This window comes from Ursus americanus, chromosome X (assembly GCF_024610735.1).
Source record: "Ursus americanus isolate L20-20 chromosome X, mUrsAme1.1.p, whole genome shotgun sequence".
Taxonomy (NCBI): Eukaryota; Metazoa; Chordata; class Mammalia; order Carnivora; family Ursidae; genus Ursus; species Ursus americanus.
This window is the reverse complement of record NC_142164.1, coordinates 88981334-88999634: the sequence shown is the minus strand read 5'-3', so window position 1 is coordinate 88999634 and position 18301 is coordinate 88981334. Positions and strand designations below refer to the sequence as shown.

Sequence of the window (18301 nt, the reverse complement as noted above, 5' to 3'; positions counted from 1 at the left end):
TCCTTGCACATATCTGATTCTAACTCCCCACAAGTTCATGGTTAAAAGTGCGTCTATTTATACAGACAACTCAAAGACCTCTTTGCCGTGTCCAACGCATACCTGTATGCACTGGCCTGGCATTTCAGCCTCAGGTCTTCCGTCTGCAGCAGTCTTGGTCAGAGGCCCCACCCCGCTACGGCTCTGAGCCGACCTTCCCATTACTAGATCGTCTGCACGAATTCTCTCTGGGAGGTCTAGATCTCCATCTCCCAAACTCAGTTCCTTCAGTGAAGGTGCCCACGGTGTGTGTTCACGCCTCCCTCCCGTTGAGAAGTCCTGGGTCAAACTAGATCATGTAGCAGCTGCGCTTGGTTTGTCGAAGAATCGAGTCCAATGCACCAGGATGTGAACGTGCAAGCACCGAAGAGAAAGGAAAACCCTAGGCCCAGACTCCCGCCCCGCCCCCTCCCTCCAGGGGGCTACTCTGCCTCCAGGAATTTCTACAAGGATCTTTGCCCCCACCCCCCCCCACACTCCCCCACTGCCTTTAAAGGGTTAAGAGAAATCCTCACAGCCTTCCCTCCACCCTGCTCGCAGGGCCCGCAGGCTTGCTCGCTCACTCGCTGCTCACGGGAGTCTGCCGCCGCCTCCGCGGCCCGCCCCCCCCTTTCCCGTCCTTCAGCCGGGAGGGAGCCTGCATGCCTGTCTAGACCGATCTATCAGAGGCACACCAACAACACCCGCGAGAGCGCGGAGACCCTGCCCAGGTCCCCCTGCTCGCACGGTTCCCGGCGGACAGAACCCGAGAAGCGTGACCGCGCCTGCGGGGTGGGGGTGGGAGCCTACGGGCGCGGGTTGCCCCGAGCGCACCGCGGGTTCTCGCCGGCCCTGGCCCCGGCCCCCGGCGCTCCCGCCAGCCCGGCTGCCGGGGCAGTCACAGCTCTGCGCGCTGGGCAGTCCTATTTTTATCTTGTCTAATCCCAAACTGGGCGGGGAGCACAGGCTTCGTGCTTAGAGAACAAGAGATAGGCGAGGGAGGCGGGGAGGAGCAGCCAGGCAGCGACGCGAGCAGGAGCGAGTTAAAGACACAGTCGAGGCGACCGAGAGCAGGAAGAAAGAGCGGGCTGCGTGGGCCTCGCGGCGCCGCACGCAACGCGCAGCCCGGCGAAGTTACACTCGCTTCTCCGCCGCCCCTCGCTGACGGTCCCTCCCCACTTCCCAGCCGCGCTCTCCGAAGCCCGGGCCGCGGGGCCCCGGCCTGTGTGGGAGGCAGAGGCCCGGCCTGCCCTGCAAAGGGCTGGGGAGAATCGCTAATGAGCTGTGCGGCCCATTGATCCGGAGAACACTTCCTAATTAACTCTCAGTCACCTACTGGTGACAGCGCCTCAAAGGACAGCGCTGGGGCCCTGCGAGCCCCAGCCCCGACCTGCCTGCCGAGCGCCTGGCGCCCGAACCCCGCGCGCTCCCCTAACTACCCCAGGCAATCCCGACGAGGGGCGGCGGATACCCGCACACTGAAGGCCAGCCTCGCATTAAACCTGGACGGCATATTAATCACCGCCATCTCGCACCCCCCTCGTCCCTCCACGCGCTGAAATCTTGCCCAAAATAAACACGAGAACCGACACTGCAAAGCCCAGACCAGATAACAGGTCGGGGTGGAGTGGGAAGGGTCGAGAAGCAAACGTATTCTCCAAGGGCCCACGTACAGAAGTCTCCGAGGCCGACAATTAATATGCCTTCCACACAAGCAATTCCGCTGGCAAAACCGAATCCAACACCTCGTAAGGATTGATTTCGGCCCGCGGTGTCCGTTTCCAGTGCCACAGGAAGTGTCAGATGGCTAGAAATACCCAACTCTGTCTGCGTTCGCCACCCACTACCTTCTGGGGTGGGCCATTTCCTCCAGGTTTTCAATCACAGGCCATTTTTAAGGATTTTTCAAGAGGCTACCCCTAGCACAAATACCACTACCTAGCCCTCCCCTCGCCTTCTCTCAAAAAAAAAAGAAAGAGAGAAAGAAAGAAAGAAAGAAAGAAAAAAAAAAGGGAAGAAAAAAAAGAAAAAAAACAGCTAAAACCCTGAGCTGTCTGGTCTAGACACAGAGAGGCTGTGAGAATACCTATTTGAAGCTCGCTGGTTTCTTTTTAAGGTTTGTTTTTAAATACACATAACCCTCCCCCTTCCTTCGCTCTTCAATTCCCCCAACCCCCACCCTTCAGACGCCGGCGGCGCGCGCCCTCGCGCGCAGGCACTCGCAGCCTCTAAGCTGGAGATCGCGGACTTTCTGGAAAAGATTCATTAACAGCAAATTAAGCCTCGCCCGGCCTCGGCCTACACGCGGCCAGACTCCGCCGTCTCAGGGACCCGGGGAAGTGCCCACCCGAAAGTGCGGGAAGCCCGCCGGGACCACGCGTGCCTTGAGCCGTCCTACTCTGCACACGGCGCCCCAGGGCTTGCTTGGTAAACAGCAGGCGCACGTCGCCGCCGCCCAGAGCCCCCGAGTTGGCGGAGGCTCTGCGGTGCAGCGGCCCGCCTGCTCCGAGCGCGGGCCCCGCGGCGCGGCGTGGCGGCGCCTCGCCCTCCCCGCCTCGGCCGAGGATCGCGCCTGGGTGCGCAAGTTCCTCTTCGCCCTCAGCCTCTGCGCCGCATGCCCTCCGAGTGGGACCAACTTCCTCCGGCCGCAGACACGCACACGCCCAAACAGCTTCCCCACCAGACTCCCCGCTGCCCAGTGGAGGGCCCAGGTCTCGCCCCCCCTCCCGCCGCCGCCCCCGCACATTCTACCCCCGCCCCCGGGGGCTCACAACTTAAAACCTACCCCGCAACGTGGGGGAGGGCGTGAGAGGAGGAGGGAGTCGCGGAATATAATTTAAGAAGAACATTTAAAAAACAAAGCGTCTGACCTGGCGGGCGGGCGGGCCGAATCGGAACCTCTCGCTCGGCTCGATTTCCTAGTAGTTTCTTTTCTTTTTCTTTTTTTTTCTTAATCCACGTGATTCGCGCTTTGGGGCAAGCCAAGAAAAAACCCGGGACTCCCCTCCCGAGTTGCGCGGCGGCGACAGCAGCAGGTCGAGCTCGGCTCGGCCCGGGGCGCCCGCCACACACCCTCGCGCACGCACACGCCGTCGTTCCACTAGGAGGAACGACCGGCCCCTGGAGAGGCGAGACGAGGCGGCGGCTGGGGGTTTTTACAGTTCTTTCCCGAGTCGAAAAAGAAAGCAGACGGGAACCCGCCACCCTCCCCTTCCTGCTCGCGAGCTAACGCCGAGCCGAGCTTCCCAGCTTCCAGCCCAGCTGCCCCCCCTCCCGCGCCCGACTCGCGGCGCTCAGCGGTGACCGCGCTCCCGCGCACACAGACACACACAGGCTGCAAACTTCCACTCCGCGAACTCCCCGCTCTCCTCCCAGCCCCCGGGGAGGCGGCAGGCCCCTCGCCGCGCCCCTCCCTCCCCGGTGCCCACGCGGGGCCGCTTAGGCTGGCTGCATTTTTAATAACTTACAGCTAGGAGATAAAAACGAAAGCGAGCCAAGCAGCCAAAGGGAAGCGCGAGGCGAAAGCTTCGAGCTCCACGGGGTACGCAAGAGTGTTGGAGGAGCAACCCGCTGCGGGCGGGGGCCCCGAGGGAGGGGGCCGACTGCAGCCCGCCGCGCGCCCGCCCGCCGCCCGCGCGGCCTCCCCGGGGAAAGGTGTTCCGAGCACTGACCTGAAATCCCCGGCCGGGGAGTGAGCAGGGAGCCTGCGATCCGGCGCTTTGAAGTTTTCCTCCCCCCCCTCCCCGAGCAGAGTCGAGGCGGCGCGGAGGAGCGAGGGGCGGATGGCTGGGTGGGGAGAGGTGTGCGGGGTTGGAGGAAAGTGGGGTGGCGACGTTAGCGAGCGGAGAAGGAGCCGGGCCGGGGAAGAGCGGCGAGCAGCAAAGTTTGCCGTCCCCGGCTGCCCGCAGCCCGCTCGCGGAGCCGCGCTCGCTCGTCTCCCTCGCCGTCTGCTGCCAGCCGGCTGCCCTCGGGGTCGGCCCCGCCGAGGGGTGGGCTCTGGGCCGGGTGGGGGCGGGGCGGGGCGGGGCGGGCTCAAAGCCTCCGGGCAGGTGGCGACGGCCCCGCGCGATCCTCCGGGCTCCCGGGGCTGGGCCGGGCTCGGCCGGGCTCAGCAGCTCCCGCGCCGCCGCTGTTGCCGCCCGCGCTCGGGCAAGAGCCCCAGCGCCATGTTGACGGATCGCCGCGAGCGCCCGCTCGGGCTGGGTGTGTGTGAGTGTGTGAGTGTGTGTGTGTGTGTGTGTATGTGTGTGAGTGTGTTGGCCAAGTCGTCCCTGCGCGGCGACAGCGCGGCTTGGGCTCCCCGCCCGGCGGCTCGCGGGCTCCCCCTCCGCCGCCGCCCGCCTCGCTCCCGCTCTCGGTCGCGGTCTGGGCTCCGGCGCGTCTCCCCCGCAGCCGCCGAGCTCGGCCCGCGTTCAGCGAGGAGCGTAGCTCTGCCTCACCTTGCCGTTGGGAGCCCGGGCTCCGTCTGCCGCCGCACGCCGCGATCCCAACGCGTCCCCCTCCCCGGTTCCCTCCTCTTCCTCCTCCCCCTCCCTCCGCCCGCCCTCCCTCCCTCCCTCCCAGCAGCCGCCTCCCCTCCCCCCGCAGGCGCAGCGCTCGGGCGACAGCCGCCCGCCCGCCGCCGCCGCCTCCAGCTCTCGCAAGTTTGAGCTCCCCCAGCCTCCGCTCACCCTCCGCTGCGGCGCCTCGGCGGTGGGGTTGCAGAGGGGTGATTCCCCAGGAAAGGTTTGCCCGAGTTTCCCCAGCCGTCAGCGATTCCCGGCCGGGCGCGTTTCGCCTCTCTGGGTCGGGAGCCCGGACCACTTGGGTGGCTCCCCCCCTCGCCCCTTGCCCTCCCCTCCCCCGCTCGGACAGAGTTGGCTGCGCACACCCGGTCCGGGCGAGCGTCCTGGGCGAGCCAGAGACCGGCTCCGGCGGCGGCGGTGAGGGCGGCCCGCTGATCCCGAGCCGAGGGGATGGGGGGCGGCGGGGGCGGCTCTCCCCGCCGCGCGCCGAGACTCCCCTCGCTACCCAGAAGGCCAGTGGAGGACCGCAATTACCATAAAGCGCCTCGCACTCCGCGTAGCCAAAGCTGTCAAACCCCAGCGGCAGCCGCCGCTGCCTCCTCTCGCCACCAGCGCTGCGCTCTCCCGTTCGCGCGTCCCCTCCGAGACCCAGGAGAGCCTGGCGAGTGCGCGTCGGCTCCCACCCTCGCCCTGGGTCGCCCCTTCCTCCGGGAGGAGCCCTGGCCCATTTTGGTGTCCAGAGCTACCTGGAAACACCACGCCTATCCCCGGTGGCCGTTCCGCCCGAACTCTGCACCCGAGTTCCCCGGACGTTTCAATTGTGTGGGAATTGTTTGGAGAGGCGGGGGGGGGCAGTCAGTGGGGCACAAGGAAGCGGGGGTGGGGGCGGCAGGGGAACGGAGATCCGCCAGACTTTCTCCCCGTTCACGGGCATTTCGTAGTCTGCACCTCAGATGGTTGGAGGCTCTATCCTGGCCCCTCACCCCGGCCTCGGGAGATTATCTCCCGCGTTTTATTTTCCTTGGCAGGGAGCAACTTTTGGCTTACACCGTTCGCCCCATAAATTTCCACTCGGTAACGTCGTGCTGATCGGTGCTCGGCGGCGGCGTACAACCTGCGCCCGCAGCAGTTCAATTCAATTGACACGTATTGAGCTTCTCCAGCGCACCCGGCGCGGCGCTGGCTGCGGGGGGAGGACGGGGGCCGGCGGGAGGGAGGGGGAGGCGGAGAGGTGAGGTTCCGGCCTCCCCGGAGCGCAGAGCCTCTGGGGCGAGCCGTGAAGCCCCAGTTCGTGAAGCTGGCGGGAAGGGGTGGGAGTGGGGGAGGGGTGTTCCGGCCTAGCCGCACCCAGACCGCGGGCCCGGACCTCGCGGCAAAAGGTGATCCTACCCGGCTCTTCGCTAGAGCCTTTATATGCTGGGGGTGGGGGAGGTCTCTGCCTAAGGACAAGATGGTGCAGGCTTGATGAGAACATCAATCCGAAATGGAGGTAGCTTGTAAATCCACACGGAAAGTTTTAAAATATCCTGGAGTGTCTCCATGCCAAAAATAATCAAAAGCATCTCAAGTTGATTACGAAGTCAAGGTCAAGGCCAAAATCAGCTCTAGCTAGCAGAGCCCTTTTAAAAATTAGACTTAATACTGACTGCGGGACTAGTGTTAGGTGCGATGTTATTTATTCTGTTTTAGTTCTCAGTACATAGTTATAAAAAGAGCCCTTTTCAAAGCAGAAGTGAAACATCTCTACCGTTTGAAACCCGAAACTTCGGGCAGAATTAAATCTTCATGGTCCAGAGCTGCTTATAACAACTGGTGTAAAAGACAGGCAGGCAAGTGCCCCAGAGAACAGTGCCCAGCCCTGCTGGGCCGCCACCACTTCCAGGACCCGCGCCTGCATAATGGAATGCACGCCTTTTTCTTCCCGGTCTTTCTGGAGGTGGATGTCTCTGAAAGCTAACCCACACATTTTTTTAATCTCCGGTAACAAGCAGAAAGACACCTGGACTATTATGCTGTAAAGCTATTTTTTATAAAGACATTTTAGGGCCAGACATTAAAAGTTATTAGACTGAACGCATGCGAGTTACAGACACAGCTGGAGAAAAGGCCTCTGGTTGTGTGTTGTAGCAACATTTCTTTTTGAAGCGACTCCTTTTATTCAAAACAAGTCTAAAATAACCGGGAAGGCTGAAGTTGGGTATTTGTGGGGAAACTCTCCGAACGTGGTTCCAGGCCAGGAGGCCGCCGTGCCACTGTGGGCCGCGCAGGAGAGCTGGCCTGGGTGAGTGTGGAGCCGTGCCAGGCTCTTCCGGCTCGGTTAGGCCGCCGCAGAGACCCTGGCACTGTGCCCGGCCACCTTCTCTCCCCTTCCCATGCCTCCCCAACTCTCCCCCCAGGCATAGGCTTTTCTCGGAGTTAAGAGTTGCATGTAACCGTCCAGAACTTTTGGAAAATCCAGGAACTAAGCGAGACACGGAGCCTGCTGCCTCTCGGAATCCTGTGGCCTCCTGGGGCTGCTGACAAAGGGGCCTGTTTGTCTAACTTTAAAAGTCCTAGAGTTAAAATGAATTGGGGGGGTGCGGTGCTGTAAATGCGAGGGGGCCGCGAGGAGGGCTGACTGTGGGAGAAATTTGATGCTGGAGACAAACAGGCCAGTAAATTCGCCTTTGACGTAATTTGCAGCATTCACCAACCCCCCCCCCCCACTTTTTTAAGGAGCCAGGCCTCCATGGTATCCTCGTGCGGGCTGGTGGGATTAAAGGGTTTCGCTTCCATCTCTGAGGGATACATTTTCCAACTCTGTGGGATTTTTAAAATATCTTATTAAGGGAGTCCTAAGAGGCATGAGTGTGTGTGTGGGGAGGGTGGTTCGTGACTCACTGGGAATTAAAATGTGAGATTTTCCGGAGGTGCTCTAAGGCAGGGGAGGGTTGGGAGTTTACACCTATTGGCCCGGTTAGTTGGAATTGTTCCAGGGAGGAGGAGAAGAAAGCTCACGCAGGGCAGTCCCATCCCTTGTCTCCGTTCAGGAAGGGACTCTGGGAGCTGGGGACACCTCGGAGCCTGCGGAGTGTTCAGGCAGCCATGGCCTTCCTGGGCTTCCTCCTCCCCTGCCCTCCCAGGAGTCCCCGGGGAGCTGACCTGGGGGTCAGGCCACTATACCCAGCACTCAGCAAGGGGAGGATTTCAATGAAAGCAGAGGAGAAGGTGGAGAGAGGCAGTGAGTGAGCGCAAGGGAGGGGAGGCAGCACAGGCCGTGGAGAAAGAGACAGGCTCAGAAAGGAGAGGTGTGAGGCCACCCCTCTCCCACCCACCTCACCCACCCCTTGTCCCCTTGGAAGGGTCTCTTGGTTAGAACCTACAGCTGGACCTCAGGCTCTCAGGCACTCTTCTGCTGCAGATTCTATCCCTGCTCTGTAACTAGGCATGCAGGTTGGTGCCTCAGGGAGCAGGCCTGGAGCCTGGCCACCCTTTTTGGCCCAGGCTGATTGTGCAAGCTCTGCCAGGGCCCCTTCCACACCTTCCACCACTTCCTGGGCCTGGGGGAAAGGCCTCCCATCCCATGGTGAGGTCCTTACCTGGTATTTGGTGGACCGTGGGGTTCCAGCATTGTGGACGCAGTTCAGTTGTAACATATGCGTAAGATCTAAAGCATAAAGCTCTGGAAGCCCTTGGTGATGCTCTTCAGAGGCTGTTCTCACATTTATGCGGCTGATTATTGTGATAGGTGGGATCTGGGTGATCACGGATAATGTATTTTTACTTCATATGGTATGAGCTAGTCTCTTAATGGTAACTATTTTAAACAACACATACAGCCTTCCCTGGTTACTTTGTAAAAGAACTCTGGGCTTACCTAGTGGCCCGGAAAAGATTCACTTGCCTACACCCTCCAAGCACCGGGAATCCTTGTTCCTGGGATTTCAGGCATCCAGAAACATCTAAAGGTAGCTGCTTTCCATGGCAGAAGTCTCCTAGACTCAGGGGTCGCTGGGTTGAAAATGGCTTCTCTTTCTGTCTAGCCTTTGAGGGGTTATTGAGCCTTTGGGGGAGGAGGGTCCGAGGGGCAGGCCCAACGTTATAGTACCAGCTGCCTCTTGCAATTTCTGGTCTGGGTTCTATTAGTATCAGGCTCTGAGCTCCCCCAACCCAGGCACCCGTGAGTGAGCTGCCCTTTGGTTTACACTGGGGGGCTCTCTGGGTAGATGGGTGTCAGCCTGACGAGCATAAATACCGGCGGCTTCAAGGAGGCCTTGTCTTGCGCTCCACCTGGCCCGGCTGAAGAGCCCTCAAAGCTGCTGCGCGGGGCCAGACGCTCCCGCAGTTAAACCTGGACGCCGCGCCCCGCCCCCCGCCCTGCCTGCTTACTTAGCAAGGGGGCCTCCAGCTCGCCTTTTAGCGGCTGGGGGCAGTGAGTGGGAACCCCGGGGTGAGGGGGCGGACAGCCACAAACCCCTCGCTTGTGGACCCAGCAGGCTGGCTTTCCTCCCCAGCCATTTTGTATCCAGCCTCCCTCCTCCACTCCGGGGGGAGCCCTGTGGAAACGCATCACCGGGAGCCCAAGCTCCTTCACGGGCACCACCCGGGGACTGGAGGGATCTGGAAGGTTCCACCAGCCCCTCCCTCGGGGCAGAAAGGGTGTACGGCCCAGCAGAGGCAAGTGCGGCGCTGATCTGTCTCTAAAAACCTCTGAGGCTCCCTCAAAGTCGCGCGCAGAGGTGAGTGGCGCCGGTTGGTGGTCTCGGGAAGGTCAGCCAGGAGCAAAGCTTGGGGCCAGCGCCAGCCTGGGGATTCCACACGGCCTAGTCCACGGCACTTTTTACCTGCTCCCATTCCCCCTCTGGCCCACTCTGCTCTGCCTTCGCCCCTAGGGGCCCCCTCCCCATCCCTGAGACCCCAGTGCGTTAGCAGGCGCTCAGCCTGGCCGTGAGGGGGGAGGGGGGCGCAGGGTGGTTTGTGTTGCGAGGCCTGACAGAACCTTCTGTGTGCGGCGGAGGAAGAAGGCTAATGCATAATGCACAGCGCCTGGAAGCCCGGCCATTAGCGGCCTGTCGGTGACACAGACAAACGACTCAGAGAGAGGGAGGAGATCCAGCTCGCTCTGGAGTTTAAATATACCAGCGTGGAGGGGAAACGCCATGATTTAAAAGTGTGTGTTTGCAGACACTCGCATATATTTTAATGATTTCCAGCAGGCCAAGCGTCCCAGTCTTGCATCCCCCTCCCCAAAAGGGGGATGTGTATGGGGAGGAGGAATGAAGGCAGAGAGGCCTCAACCCGAGACCCACTGCCAGCTTTTGAGACAAGAAGGGAAGGAGAGGTTGGTAAACGCAGCGTGGAAAAAAGCAAGGCCTAGGGAAAGCCACACCACCCAAGGCCATCCCCAGAATTTTTTTTTTTTTTTAAATCTGGCCATTGAAGCTTTCCATCCTGGACTGGACCCTCTAGTTGTATTAGAAAGGTCTGGGAGAAAAAATAAATCCTGCCACCCTTGCTCTCCCCCTCCCGCACCCACATTTTGAATCTTGCTTTTCCACTGACAATCCAGAGACCTCCTTCCTCCCCGTTTAACACACCAGTGTTTTTTAGCAATTAAGGCGAGAAGGGGGTGGGGATAAAGATAAGCCAATTTTTTTTCCGCCATGCAAGTGTGAAAGATAAGATAACGCTAAGCTGGGGCAAAGCGGCTGCTTACAACCTCCCCTCAGCGATTTTGATCGGTCACTTCTTATCTCGCAAAAATGCTCCTTTCGAAAACTGCATCAAAAAAAAGAAAAAGGCCGAAGGAAAGCATTTTCATTTGGAAGTGACATTTAAAACCCACCTCCTCTACACCAGCAACCCCCTCCCCATCGGCGGGGCTCCCCAGGAAAAGTCACACCTCGACTACAGGGTTTCAGGCTTTCTCGTGGTGGTGGGGGGGGTAAGATTACTAGTGTAATTAGGCTGAATAAAGCCAGGGATGCGTGATGAGGATTTATCCTGCATCCAACCTCAAGCTCGTGGCCCTGTTTTCTTCTCTTGGTTACTGACCAGTGTTTGTGTTTCTCCATTGCGCTCGCGTGTTGAAACTAAACAGGGAGTTATATTTGGGAGTCCTATAACTATGTCAACACGAAGTGGTGGTTAATGCGAAATAGTAACTCTGCTGGGTTTTGCAGGCCCCTGTAAAGGAAGGAAAAGGTATTATGCACCCCAGAACCCGAGAACTCTCAGCCGAACCGGACTGTCGGGCAGTTTTGTAAAATCCTCCCCACTCCCCGCACAAATATTTCACGAAGGGGTTTCCGGAAGACTTTGTATTTGTTTAGGGAGGTTTCGGTATTGAACTCCAGGCCCGCAGGGCGGCCTGTAAACTCCCCCCAGCCCAGGCGCCAGCTCCAGATCGCAAACATCAAGGCGGGCGCCCCAGGCCGAGTTGCTGAGCCGCAGTGCCCACCACCGGCTTAGAGCTCCGAGGCTCCCACCACCTCGCCCCCCATCCCGGGCTCGCGCCTTGACGCCGGACGCACACCGAGTCTGCCCCCTCCGGGCCAGGCTGCACGACCCACAGCCCGGGGCCAGCCGCGGCCGGATTGTCCCCCGGGGAGCCGAAACCGCCGAGCGGGGAAACCCCTCCTCTCGCCCTTCCCCGAAAAGCCTGGCCGCGGCGTAGGCGCCGAGCGAGCGGGCATCCGCTGACAGCCGGGCCTCACGTAAGGCCTACACGCGTCCCATTAGTCAGCCTGAGTTCCCCTCGGGCGAGCCGTCTGGCGCGGCCCCAAGGCCGGGCGCGGGCGGGGAGGGGTGCGGGGCCGCAGCGAGCGGGGAGCGGGGCGGGGGCGCGGGCTCTGCGGGACCCGGCCGGGCTCGGTTCCGCGTTCCTGGGCCCGCGGGTAAGCTGAGCCGCCGGGGCAGGCCGCTCCCTGGCTGGCGCCGGGGCGCCGAGCTGCGCTTCACGTGCCCGCCATATCAGCGGCCGCGGCCGCGGCGAGGAGAGGGGGCAGGGAGGCGCGCCGCAGCTCCCGCGGGGTCTCCGGCCCCCGCCTCCCCCTCTGCGCTGGGGGCTGGGCCGGGACCACCCCGCAGCCCGTCCCCGCTCCAGCCGAGAGTGGCGCTGCCAGACGCCTAGAGGCTCCCAGGGCGCTGCTCCGAAAGCTGCGCGGAGGCAGCAGCCAGGGGAGGGTGCTCCTCGCGGCCGCCCCGGGAACTTCCCAGCCGCCCCGCCGCCGCCGTCGCCGCCGCCGCCGCCGCAGTCACCGGGACCGGAAGCCCTCGCGCCGCCCCGAGAGGCCTCTGCTGGCCCCCAGGGTTGTTCCAGACGAGGGCTGGCCGCGCGTCACCCTCCATGCCTCCTGGCCCCAGGCGGCCGCCCTCGCCCCGGGGCATCCCGAATTAAGCCCGGAGGACCCTTCTCGCGGTCTAGGGAGACCTCCTTCTGTGACCACCTTACCAGCCCCCCCCCGACCCCTCCCCGCCCCCAGTCCCAGCCCCGCAGCTGGGACGGGAGGGGCTCGGAGCCGGCACTTCGGCCGGGCAGGAACACCTGCTCCCGGGGCCCTGCAGCTGGGCGCGTGGTGCCGGGAGAGGCTGCCTACTGTTGTGTGCAGAGATCGCGGAGGAGAGCACGGGGCTCCGAAGCTCTGGGCCAGGCGCAGCCGCGTCTCGGCCGCCCCCATCTCCCACCCCTTCTGTGCGATCAAGCTCGAAGCCTGGGGACTCGGGTCTCCTGGGGGCTCGAAGGGCCCCCACCCCTGGGATCCGACTTCTGTCCTTAAGAGGTCGTTCGCAAGACAGATGGGGCAAAACCTGTTTTGGGAACCTTCCCGGTGTCCGCCCCCGCTCTCCAAACCAGACACACTCATCTCCCCTCGGCCCCGACTCTAGCCTCCGGCGGGGGACGAGAGTAGGTTATGGCGGCACCGGCACCTCCTCCCCCTCCCCCTCCCCCGAAGGGGCTGGTATGGGGTTCGGACTTTGCCGCTCAGCGTGGGGAGGGCGGATGGACCCTCCGCATCTTCTCTGTGCCCCGATGAGATCGGGCGGCCGAGATGACCTGCGCTGCTTGCCCTGCCTCACCCCCCCCTCCCCCGTTCCGCCCTCCCCGGCGCTCCTGGCCCAGGGCCCGGCCGGGGAAGGCGTTGTTTTGCCAGCGGGGGCCGAGCGAGTGCGCAGAGAAAAGCCTCCCTGCTCTAATGAGAGTGCACACAGCGCTGCAGCGAGGAGGATGATTACCCGGCGGGCGGGGGGGCGCAGGCCGGGGCCGCGGGCGGCGTGTGCGGCGGCCCCGCGGGCCCGGAGTCCCCGCCTGTCTGGCTGCTAATCGCACGCTTTCTGCTGTTACGGAGGCAGGCGGGAGCCGGCGACCGAGCCCAGCGCCGGCGACTCGGCGGGTGACACGGAAACATGGCGCAGCGCCCCTCCCCCGCCCGCCCTCCCCGCGCTCCCGCCTCCCGCCTCGCACTTCCTCCCGCCCGCGCGGCTTTTGCAGTTCTAATGCTCTGCTGTCGGCCCGGCACCATTACGCTAGCAGCCGCTTCTCGGCGGCCCCGCGCGTCTCTTTCCCCTTTGTTTTCCGGGTCTATAGAAAACGTTTGCTTTTGTCCCGAGCTCTCGTTAAACCAAACTTGTGGTGCCAACGGAAGGCGGTGCGGGCGGGGAGGGGCCCGGGGATTTTGGCAGCAGCCGACCAGAGCGTGGTGGAAACTTCTCTCGCTGGGTTCCCCGCCACCCCGCCTTCCCCCCCCTCCCCTCACACACACAGGCCAGCCGGCCTGCCGACGCTTCCCCCTTCTCCCCCGAGAGGCCTCAGCGCTCCAGGAAGGAGGTCTGAGCCAGAGGAGCTGTGACCAGGGGTGAAGAGCCTAGGGTGCGTGTCTGGGAGCCCCGAGTTTTGGGGCGCTCGATAACCTCGGGCCTTGCAGCCCTGACTGGCCTCTCCCTCCCTTTGGTTATTCGGGGCTTTGTATCAGCCGGTGGAGAAGGAAGGGGAGGGAAGAGAAGAAAGTGGTTTGTATGTGTGGCTTTTCTAGTAGGGTTTGTTGGAATCTCTCACCCCCAACTGTACAGCCTCCTTTATAGGACCTAGGACGAGAAGGGGGGGGGACGGGGGCTCCACGAGGAAAAGGGTCAGAAACCTAGGCCTGGGAGCTGGATCGTACTCTACTGGCCATCTCGGCCGCATGGCCCGCATGAAGGGTGGGGCGACTCTACAGAGTCGAGGACCGGAGGGCCAGATCCCTGGATCCAGGAAACGGCAGACCTCCCTCCCCTGGGCAAGAGCGCAGGTCCCCCCTGGCGCGCTCCCCAGCCCAGGGCGCACGCCTTGGCTCTCCGCACCGGAGCTGCTCAGGCGGCAATTTTTTAAGCCTGCAATTAAGCGAGGCGTCGCCGTGTCCTCTGCTAGTGTCGATCCTGTCAGTCGCACATGGCCTTGGTGCTCCGGTCCGAGGCCCCGCGATTAGTCACAGGCTCGCTTCGCTCCTTCCCTAATCCGCCTCTGCAGGCAGCCTGGGGACGCGGCCGACTTGGCGGCGCTGGCAGGGAGCCACCGCGCGCGGGGCGGGCCGCCTGGCCAGTACCAGCCCCGCTGCGCCCAAGCCGGCGCGGGCCCCAGGGTGCGGGCTTGGGACTCCCTCCCCCTTCACAGCCCCCAGGCTGGGGCGGCGGCGCCCCTCCTCCTCTCGCCCCACTCCCGGGCCTGCGAGATCTATTTGTGTGGTGTCATTTGCATAAAAATAGGACAAGTGTTTCAGTGCGTTCGAACGCGGGAGGCTAAATCCTTATTGATGTGTCTGTGTGGAGCCCTCGGTTGTCGGAGCGGTTTGATTTAGGGTGTTTGTGTTGCCTTCTGCGAGAAATGAGAGGAAATCCTGCGCAACGCCTTCGGCGGCCCAGGCCCCCCAGAGCATCATCTCCCCTCTGCGCGGCCCAGAACAGTCCACCGCCTGGACCCCAGCGCGCCGAGTCCACAGCGAGCAGGTTGAGGGCCAGGCGGGCGGCCCATTATGACTCATAAAATCGGGCGGCCTAATCACCAGCTGCCAACCCGTTTACGTGTGGCGCTTCCCAATGCTCCCTTCGCCTGGCCCGGGCCTCCAGCGGGCTCGCCCCGGACACGGATAGAGCCGCTCAGTTGGGGCTAATCAAGTGGCCGCTCGTTCCCGTCGGCAGCGCGGCTTCCCATCCCGGGCGACCCCCGATCTCCCGGCCTTTGCGCGGCTCGCCAGCAACTCCTCAGCTTGGACAAATAGCTGGGAGGGCGCCGGCCGCGCGGAGCCAGTAAATCAATCATTAACTCCCCGGCGAGGCCTGGCCAGCGGAGGGAGGGAGCAGCGGCCAGAGCCCAGTGCGTGGGGCGAGCGCAAGGCCCCCACCCCGGGTGGGGAGCCGTCCACGCGCCAGCGGACAGGGTGCGTGAAGGCGGGTGCCCCCGGGGCCTCTAGATTCCCTCCAGAAGCCTCCGCCTGCTGGGCCTCTCACGCCCGCACCTTGCCTCGCCGGGCAGGTCGGGTTACTGTGCGGCCCTGGGGCGGGCTTGAACATTAACGAGGTGCCCGGGGCCTCACGGCCTGCTCTCCCCAAGAGAGCCTGCCATGCTTGGGCAAGCTCCTCAGATCCGGTTGGGCTCCTCCATACTCCGGCTTGCCAAACCAAACTGATCGCCCCCGTGCCGACCAGCCTCCCCGTGGCGCCCTCCCCACGGAGCCCACCGTGGGGCGGCACGCAGGGGGTTAAAAGCTCCACTTCGCCCTGGCTCCTCGGCGGCGCTGAGGAAACGCTGATCAAAGTGCTTACGGGGAAGGAAACACACGCACACTCGGCCTTGGGTCGAAGGAGGCCGACTGGAGAGACGGCTCGGAGCCGCCTGCCTCGACCCGCTTCCCACACTCTCGGGAACGCAGTGGCGGCGGCAGCGCTGGCCCGCACGATCCTCCTGGCGGAGCTCGGGGCGGCGGGGCCGGGAGGACGACGGCGGCGGGGGGGGGGGGGCGGGACGAGGGGGCGGGAGGCGAGCCCGGGCTGCGCGCCAAGAGGCCCGGAGCCGCAGATTAGTCACCGCTCGGCTCGGCACTCACGGGTGCGCCCGGGAACCGGGAGGGCAGGCGTCGGCCCCGCTCAGCCGGGCTCCCGGGGCCTCGGCGCCACGGCGCGAGTGCCCCCGCCCCCACCCCCGCGCGTGCCCGGCGCGGCTGGATGGACTCTCGGGGGCTGGCGCTGCCGAGATCCACTTGTCAGTTCAAGGGCAGGACAGAAACTCTGCAAGCGGAGTCTTGCGAACAGGAAATTTCTCATTGACAAGGTGCTGCCCCTCCCCCACGCCGGGCTTCAAAACAAAACAAAAACCCGGCGCGAGCGGCCGACTTTACCCGCCGCGGCCTGCACCCCTCTGCCACCTCGGCGAACCCCGCTTCTCGGCCCCGGCCCGGGAAGGGGAGAGCTCGCCGAGCCCCGGGCCCCGAGCGCAGGCGGCGGCCAACAAACAGGCCCAGCGGGCAGCTTCGGCTCGGGGCCCCGCCGAGGGCGCCCAGCTGCCACCCTCCGGGGCCCGGGCAGGGTCGCGTGGGGGCGCTGAGCCCGGGAGGTTCCGCGCCTTCTCCGGTTCTGAACCCGGCGGGGCGGTTCTGCGGGGCTGGAGCCCGCCGGGTCAGCGGCTCCCCGAGGGCGTGGGGGGCGGGGAGGCGGCGCGGCGCCGCCGACTGAGCGAATTCCGCGGCGGGGACCCCGGAGGGCCGCGAGCTCGGCCTGGCAAAGTTCCTGCACAAACTCCATGTTTAGAAACTCCAGCGGCGTTGCGGGAGTAGGGGGAGAGACAGAACACTCGGAGCGTGCGGGGGCGGCCGGCACCCGCCTTTCACTCCCCGGGAGCTGCGGGGCTGGGGGGGGGGAATCCACGCTCCCCCCCACCCCACCCCCCGGCGGAATGGGAAGTCTGGAGAGCAAGGACCGCCGGGTCCCCGGGCTCAGTCTTTGTGTATGCCCTCTCCTTCCTACACACACTAAAGGAAATTTCTAAACCCTTGTCATTTATTGAATTCAGCCAGGAGAGGAAGCCCTTTTTAGGGACCCTGATATTCAGGGTAATTTCGTATTTGACACATGTAAATACTTAGTACTCTCAGGTAAGGTCAAATTATTTATCATCTTAATTTATATTTCAATAGGCCTACAATTTGGAGGCGCGAAATGCCTCCTTATGAATCATTATGGTCTATTAGGGGAAGTAATGTATAAACAGCACTATTTGGGAGGGAATCACTTATGTTGACATTTAAATGGCTCTTCAATAGTTAAAAAAAAGACATTCGAGTGCCTTTGATTAAATATACAATTTACAAGACCATCAGCAAAGCCATCAGGAATATAAATTCTTCTTGGGATTTTTATTTATTTATTTCTGATTTTTTTTAAGCCTTCCAGGGCATGCATGTCATTTAATCCCTATGGGAAAATCTACAAATTTCAGGCAAAATATCATTCTCCTCTCCCCAGCTAATGTCTTATCAGGAACCCAGGGAACCATTGGAAATGTGAGCAAACTCCACCAGCAGGCACCTCAGTGGGAAGTTTGTAGATCTTTGTACCTCCAAACAGAATCAACCACTTTCTAACAATATTGCAACTGATTTGTGAAACATAGTAGCTTCCCTGCTGGAGTGGAAACTCCCTTGTGGCCTGTGTCTGTCTATCTATCCATCCATCCATCCTCATGTTTCCACAGCACCCAGGATGAGGACTCGTACCATTTTAAGTCACCCTCCTACACCTGCTAAAATATCAGGGCAGAGGCTCTTCCTGGCTGCCCCCTCCCCCAACCCTCTGCACTCTTTATTGAATTACCCTGTTGTATTCATTCCCTTGAAGCATCTCCCATCTTCAGAATGCCCTTCCTTGACCCCACATCTCCTTCCCCGGCTCCCTATTTATCTGTTCCCTAGCACAGCTGTACTTCTTGAAAGAGGTGTCTGCAGCCATGTGGCATTTCTATTTCCCTTACCTCCGGTGCACTCAAGATCAGCTAGTTTCGAAGTCATTCTATGATTTGGGGAAAATTGTAGCTTTGTTTGTAACAGCATTAGATTAGAAACAACCTAAGTGTCCAGTGATGACATTGATGGTACATGCATAGGATGAAATATTCTGTGGCTGTTTTAAAAATTAAGCTCCGCTCTGTGGACTAATACAAAATGACCCCTACGGTCTGTTGTTAAGAGAAAAACATAAGGTGCAGAAGGAAGTGATGTGTATAGTATGTTACGATTTGGGTATGTTACAGTTTGTATAAAAACAAAGTTCGGGGGAATACAGACATTTATCTGTATGTGCAGGAAACATCTTCAACACTGCTGGGAGCACCCCCACCACTACCACTTTCTCTGTACATATTCACGTCCTCCTCCGTTTTATTTTTAGAAATGGGAATACATCGCACAAACTGCTTTGTATCTTACCTATGAAACTTATCACTACATCTTACAGATCATTTTCTACCAGTGCAGGGAGATGGGCCTTGTCTGTGCCAAGGTTCCTGGAATTTCACTGTATATACGTGTATCATTTATCACATTGGTCAACCGACATCTCAACCTACACCAGCCTCCTGGCCATTCTGCAGAGAGTGCTAATCACTGGTCACTTCCTTGGTGCCAGGGGTGGGGGGCATTTTCCCAGTCCTTCCTTTGGCCTTGGAAGCACTGAACACCCCTGACTACACCCCATCAAACTGCTCTTAGCTTCCCAGATGCCATACACACATACACACGTGGTTTTCATCCTCCCTCCAAGCCTCCTTCTAGGTT

General features: G+C 61.5%; 1 protein-coding gene across 10 annotated transcripts in view; it reads right to left on the bottom strand.

Moving 5' to 3' along the window:
- Nucleotides 1–18301, bottom strand: part of BCOR (BCL6 corepressor) — a 112606-nt gene that overhangs the window by 39670 nt on the left and 54635 nt on the right. For 4 of the 10 annotated variants that reach the window (XM_087859977.1, XM_087859985.1, XM_087859984.1 and 1 more), the window contains exon 1: nt 3690–4451. The exons of 2 other annotated variants lie outside the window; for them this stretch is intronic. The gene's annotated coding sequence lies outside the window, so the exon portion shown is untranslated. 4 more of the 10 variants (XM_087859981.1, XM_087859978.1, XM_087859983.1 and 1 more) reach the window with 4 other exon arrangements.